This window comes from Oryx dammah, unplaced genomic scaffold, assembly GCF_014754425.2.
Source record: "Oryx dammah isolate SB20612 unplaced genomic scaffold, SCBI_Odam_1.1 HiC_scaffold_2, whole genome shotgun sequence".
Lineage (NCBI taxonomy): Eukaryota > Metazoa > Chordata > Mammalia > Artiodactyla > Bovidae > Oryx > Oryx dammah.
Genome location: NW_024070186.1, coordinates 18,865,110 through 18,872,518, shown reverse-complemented (window position 1 = coordinate 18,872,518; position 7,409 = coordinate 18,865,110).

Here is a 7,409-nt window from a genome sequence, read left to right as displayed (position 1 = left end):
GGCTCCCCCATCCCTGGGATTCTTCAGGCAAGAACACTAGAGTGGGTTGCCATTTCCTTTTCCAATGCATGAAAGTGAAGAGTGAAAGTGAAGTTGCTCAGTTGTGTCTGACTCTTCACGACCCCATGTACTGCAGCCTACCAGGCTCCTCCGCCCATGGGATTTTCCAGGCAAGAGTACTGGAGTGGGTTACCATTGCCTTCTCCTGTAGTTGACATCTAATCTTACTGCATTGTGATCAGAAAAGATTCTTGAACTGATTTCAGTTTTTTAAAACTCACTAAGGCTAGATTTATAGCCCAGAATGTGATCATCATTCTTACCTGCTTCTTCACAGATTAGCCACCATAAAACCATAAATATCTATTAATCACCTCTGACCTTTAACAGGATGCCTTCTTGCCTTGGCCTCCACCAACAGGACTGATTTTGGGTTGAGGCTTTTGGTGATTATAGGAACGAAGTGGAATCTTCTTTCTTCCATTTGACATCAATAAAACTTTTAAACATCACAAAATTGATTCAGCTGTAAATGGAGAAGCATTAGCAAACAAAATGAAACAAAGAACCCAGAGGACAGACAACCCTCAAGTTTGGTCTTGGGGTTTTACATATACAAAGACATTGGAGACCATAAATGATATAATTAACACAGCAAGGTTAGCAGAGCATGGTGCACAGGATTCCAAGATAACCCTACCTAAACCCATTGTGGAGATCCTAACAGGTACTCTGGCCACATATTTTTACAATAAAATATCATCTTCTCACTCATGGGTTAATTTATGTAATCAGATATTAAGATCACTTATCCAAAATCCACCTGAGAGGACTTTCTCTAAGGAATAGTTGAAACATTACTCTTTTAAGACAGAAATTCAAGACAAAACACAAATGGCACATATAAATACTAGCCTTCAAAGAAGCAAATGAACCAGTTCACAAATCGAGTAGAAGTCTTAATGACTCTTTCCTCCCAAAATGTACTCCAAACAAAGGTATTTCACCTTAATGCTCATTTCCTGGGAGGCAGGGTTCCCAAAGATGAGCCATTATGTAAAATATAAACTTGTAGGCAACATGCCTTTGGTGATTAACTCATAGTTAAATACAAAAGTTCTTCCCCATTACAACTGCAGATGGACGGTGTGTCTGCATTTGAGTTTGAAGGAGAAATTTTCTGATAACCTCTTAGGATCACAAATGTGAGTCCTGCCACTTATAGCCAAACAGGGAGCAGAACGTCGACTCCACCTGACTCCCCACCACCAGCACCTTGTACAGGTACCTATCTTTGAAGAGATCAGGCCCCATTCCTGCAGAATATTTCAGTTGCCTAGAAGTGACATGAGTTCTCCTGAGCCAGGTGGTAGAGGAGGATGGCTTCTCTGCCCTTATGGGATACAAAAGCCCAAGTCTGCCTGATCCAACAGACACTAAGCAAAACACATGTAATCTGCTAAGAAACTTGGGTCTCAATTTCCAGCTCCAGCTTTTTTCATCCAATATTCAACTTGAGGAAAACAGAACTTTGCCGGCTACAGATAAGCAGTACATGGTCTGGACATGGGCCATTCACTTGCCTTTCTATTTGGAGCCCATGCAGTAACAGTGGCCAACTCCTGAGCTGTGTTGGCTGCTGGGTAGGTGGGAAGACATGAAGTTCAAGTGGGCTTGAACTTGATCTACTGTTTTAGATTTTGTCTTGAAATGAGGGAACTTTCTGTAACCAACCTTCTTTCAGATTAGACATTTCTTCCTTAGTTGGTACTAGCTCTTAGTTATAAAATTGGTAAATACTGGACCTTCTATAAATTCTGAAAGGCTCAGGAAGGCCAGTTGGTCAAAACATACCTGCTTTAGCATTATTCACAATAGCCAAGATAAGAAAACCTAAATGTCCATTGACAGAGGAATGGATAAAGAAGATAGAGAGAGAGAATACTGTCGAGCCATAAAAAAGAATGAAATAATGCCATTTGCAGCAACACGGATGCAACTGAAGCCATGAAATTAAAAGACACTTGCTCCTTGGAAGAAAAGCTATGACAAACCTAGATAGCATATTAAAAAGCAGAGACATTACTTTACCAACAAAGGTCTGTGTAGTCAAAGCTATGGCTTTTGCAGTAGTTATGTATGGATGTGAGAGTTGGAACATAAAGAAAGCTGAGCACCAAAGAATTGATGCTTCTGAACTGTGGTGCTGGAAAAGACTGTTGAGAGTCCCTTGGACTGCAAGGAGATCAAACCAGCCAGTCCTAAAGGAAAGCAATCCTGAATATTCATTGAAAGGACTGATGCTGAAACTGAAGCTCCCCACCTGATGCAAAGAACTGACTCATTGCAAAAGACCCTGATGCTGGGAAAGATTGAAGGCAGGATGAGAAGGGGATGACAGAGAGTGAGATGGTTGGATGGTATCACCAACTCAATAGACATGAGTTTGAGCAACCTCTGGGAGATAGTGAAGTACAGGGTAGCTTGGTGTGCTGCAGTCCATGAGGTCTCAAAGAGTCGGACATGACTGAGTGACTGAACTGCACTGGATGCAACTAGAGAGTATAATACTAAGCAAAATAAGTCAGAAAGACAAATACCATAAAATATCACTTATGTGTGGAATCTAAAATATGACACAAACTTATGTACAAAACAGGAAGAGACAGAAAACAGACTGTGGTTGCCAAGAGGGAGGGGAGGCAGGGGAGGGATGGGTTGGGAGTTGGGATTAGCAAATGCAAACTATTGTATATAGAATGCATAGACAATAGGTCCTATGTAGCACAAGGAACAATATCCTGTGATAAACCATAGTGGAGAAGAGTGTGAAGTGAAGTGAAGTCAGTCAGTCATGTCCGACTCTGTGACCCCATGGACTGGAGCCTACCAGGCTCCTCCATCCATGGGCTTTTCCAGGCAAGAGTACTGGAGTGGGTTGCCATTTCCTTCTCCAGGGGATCTTCCCTATCCAGGGATCGAACCCAGGTCTCCCACATTGTAGGCAGATGCTTTACCGTCTGAGCCACCAGGGAAGTCCACCAGAAGAAGAGTATATATACCTGAATTATGTTTCTGTACTGAAGAAATTAACAGAACATTGTAAATCAACTGTATTTCAATAAAAATGTTTTGTAATGCCCATAAGTGTAAGTTTTGGCTGAAAGTCACTACTTTGAAAGTCCCCTCCCCACACTCTTGCAGGAAGTATGGCAGGAGAATGGGCTTGTGGTGATCTGGTTTCTATAATTTATTTCATAGTGAAGCACTTTTGTGATGAGGTGGGGAACATTACTGATACTGGTGTTGCTGAACTGCTATCCCTAAAGCAGGTAAACACAAGGTAAAGCAGGTAAAGACAGAAGTAGGTCTTGTGCTGTGAAGCCCCCTTAGACAGACATCTTTAGTTGGGAGCTTTGCAATCACATGTCACTTGGCTACCTATCTTCTCTACAGGAACTAGTTCTTCACAGAAGAGTTTACTTGACTAATGATGAATGAAGTTCCCCCTGCTTTCAGAGATTTTCTATCAAGTTGACTCCTCTGTAATGTGAGACCGTTCCCCTTCAGCTTCCAGTGTTACTGCTGTATCTGCTATACAGCCAGATCTGCCAGTTTCCGATCATAACTCCTGAGGACTAATGGAAACTAGTCCCCCAAAACAACAATGATCCCTCAAAGCATATGGTACAAGACCATACACATCCTGCCTCTAGCAACTGCCCAGGCTCCCCTGAAGTGAGAGGACCCAACAGACATGTCATCATCTCTTTTGGAAAACAGCCAAAGTCCTAGTTGTGCATGATTGCCAGCCTCCACCCCGTCATTTGCTTTCCTGCCTTTAAATTTTTCTTTCAAAGAACTTACAGCAGTCCCTGTCTTGCATTGTTTTCCATTCTTTTTAGATTGATGAGGTAGCCTGTTCAAGTTAGATGAGCCAAATTAATCTCAATGAATGCAACTCATAACACCATAAAAATAAATAAATGACTTTAACTCCACTTGCCTGGCGTGGGAGTTGCCTAATTGTTCTTTCTTGACATTTGACAGAAGGAGTGAAAGTGACAGTTGTGATCTTGCTTCTCCTAAAACAGATTTTTTTATGAACATCAAATATGTGTCAAGACATTTAGAAAGTTTGTTGTTATTTTTAAAGAAAAAGGATAAGATGTCCATAAAGTTCTGCCACTGCATTGAGTTTGCTTTATCTGAGAAGGAACTAAACACTGCATCACAAAAGTCCCGATAAAAATGCATGGATGACTGTATTAATCCACTCATCAGAATGAGTAACAATAAATGATTTTCTTGGGTATCCAACAAAGATGTACTTATCTAAAATAGTGTGTTGAGATGATGAAGCAAAGATGGCATCAGAACTGTTGGTTGACTGTCCATTTTTATCTGTTAACTGCAAAAACATTGAACGTGATGTTTCACCTCATAAAGGAGTACTGGGAATTGTAAGGAGGGGGCCCCTCCCCTCCTCCAACAGAGAGTTTTACCAGCTGCCAATAACTGCCAGCCTGACGCTAAAATGTCATCTTAAGGAAGAGAACTGAGTTATAGTATGCACAGAGGATGTGGATATTTAGGAAAACATGAGTCAAAGCAGAGGAAGTTGGCAAAGGACAAAGAACTGATGAAAAGGAAGTAAATAAGGAAAAGATCTATTCTATAAAAACTGTAGACTACCTGTAAAACTAGAACAAGCAACATCTCCTCCCTGTGTACATGATTCCTTTTCTCTAGTCAGTAACCATGAGGATACCCTTACCATGGGAATAATACTGTGATTTAATGAACCAAAGTTCTTTGTTAAATGCCACTTCCTAGGACTTTCCTGGTTGTTCAGTGGTTAAGAATCCACCTTCCAACGCCAAGGACACAGGTTCGATCCCTGATCAGGGAACTAAGATCCCACATGTTATGAGGCAGCTAAGCCCCTGCACCACACTAGAGAGCCCACGTGATGCAATGAAACCCTATGCAGCCAAATAAATAAAAACATAGTTTTTAAATGCCATTTCTCATAAAAAGATAGGTTCAAGGATCTGGTGCCCAGGAGCCATCAAGATGTGTTTTTATGATGAGGTTCATCCAAACTATGTCACACACAAGAAACACCTTCACCTGACACAGTGCTTGTCAATGTTGGCTGCACCTTATAACCACGCAGGGAGCTTCTAAAACCCTAGCCCAGTGTCTTCAGAATCTCTGCGGCTGGTCACCAGATGCCAGTGTTTCTTAAGTCTCAGGTAATACAATGCACAGTGGAGATTCAGAACCCCTAGCACAATACACAGACAGTCAAGTCATGTAGGACACCTCTGCCAATTATTGGGGAACCTCCTTAGAGCAAGTCACATTGGAGAAATTTTTATTAAAATGTAATAATAGGGAATTTCCTGGTGGTCCAGTGTCTAAGATTCCATTCTCCCAATGCAGGGGAACTGGGTTTGATCCCTGGTCAGAGAACTAGAGCCCACATACTGCAATTAAAGATCCAGTGTGCCACAAAGAAGACCCAGTGCAGGCAAATAAATAAATTGTTTTTAATTTTTTAAAAATGTAGTAATAGTAACGTGTATATGTACACAGTGCTACTTTATATTATAAAGTGTTTTTACATCCTTGTGAGAGTGCCCCCCAGGAAAATGCTTAAAAGTATACACATGTTAGATGTAGTCAGTCTGGGACTTCCCCAGGGGTCCAGTGGTTAAGACTCTGTGCTTCCACTGCAGGGAACAAGGGGTCAGTCGCTGGTCAGGGAACTAAGCTCTCACATGTCTCGCAGCCAAAAACTAAATAAATAAATAAATAAGATGGAATCAGCCTGTTTGTTCACTGAGGAATGATGGGCCTGGGACGAGGCCAGGTCTCAGCAAACAAGTGGTGGCAGACCTTCTACCAGACTCGGGCCCCTGACTTTCCTGTGACAATCTGGGAGTCGGGATTGTCTCCTGACTCCTGACTCTTTTAGTCAGAAGATCTCTCTAAAAGACTGACACATTTGGTTTCCTCTATTATGAGCTGTGACTTAGCCTCATATGCAAACATGTATTAAAAATTGCTCTAAGTTGCCTTAGAAATATGTTGCTTCAGTATCTCCATGGTAAGGTCATGAGTGAAACAAGCTCAATTTTCGCTCATCTGAAGTTTTCAAAGTTTTGTTACTGTTTTTGTAATATTTGCAATTGTATTTTCATGTGTCCTGCACTTGCAGCAAGTATCAGAGGTTTAGGAAAAACTACTGAGAGGAAAAATGGAAACAGAGAGAACTTTATGAACTTAGTTTCTTTGGATGCAATTGGAACAGATGTGGAAGTGGAAGGTTTGGGGTGGGGATGAAGCTGACTGACTGATCAGTGAGTCTCTCTCTCAGGCCTCATCAGGGCTTCTCTCCCTCAGGACTCAAAGGTAATAACCACATGGCAATTACTGAACTCACCAATGTCAGATGTTTTTCACACAGCCTCTCCTTTAATCCTCAAGCACCCTGCAAGTCCGTTGTTACCACCTCTACTTATAGATGAGGATTTGTGACTCAGACACTACGTGCCATCTCCAAATCAAATATCCAGTGAATGGCCAAGCTGGGCTGAGAGCTGAAGGCCGCTCCACTGGGGACTCGTGGCCCTGCATTCTGGGCAGAGCCCCAGCTTTGTAATCATTCTGGTGGAAAAGCCTTCTCTTCAGCTGTGGAGAGAGGGAGCCCCTTTCGCCTGGCCACAGCTTTTGACATAGTTTAGACAACTTTTCTGGAAGGCAGTTTCTCCCAAGTCTGTAGAAGAAAAGGTGGGTGTCATGTCTCTTAAACTTGCCACTTCTTGCCTCTTCTCCCACCACTTGAGATGGGAAGAGAGTGGAAAGAAAACTGGTTCACAAGAGCCAGGCCTGATGAGAACTGTGTGGGAGTGAGTGTTGGAAGAAGGCCTTGAGTGTGGGATCACCTACCACTAGAATAGAGTTCTGATTGACACCACTCATATTTACAGCTGAGCTTTCATGGCAGGGCTACCTAAGCTTCCCATCTTCAAAGAGCAAGAAATCTGAATATGCATCTGAGGGGTCAGATGCAGATGGTGGTGAATACGTGGTGATGTAACACTCCATGTCACAAGTCAAAATAGTTACAATACCCTCTCGATCAACTCCAATATTACTATTTTCACCTTAGCAAAAGTCTTAAACCTGACTAACAGATATTGATTAGACCTGCAAAATAGCTTCAGGTAGTAAAACTGTATAAAGCCCTGATGTTCCAGAATACCATTGGTGATACCAGCTAAAACTGCTGAACCAACTTCTTTTAAAATGAGCATTGATTCAATATCTCATTGAATAGAGAACACTTGCAGCTTTTTAAGGGTGTCGCCCCAATTTTCTCTGCATCTAATTGGGGGGGG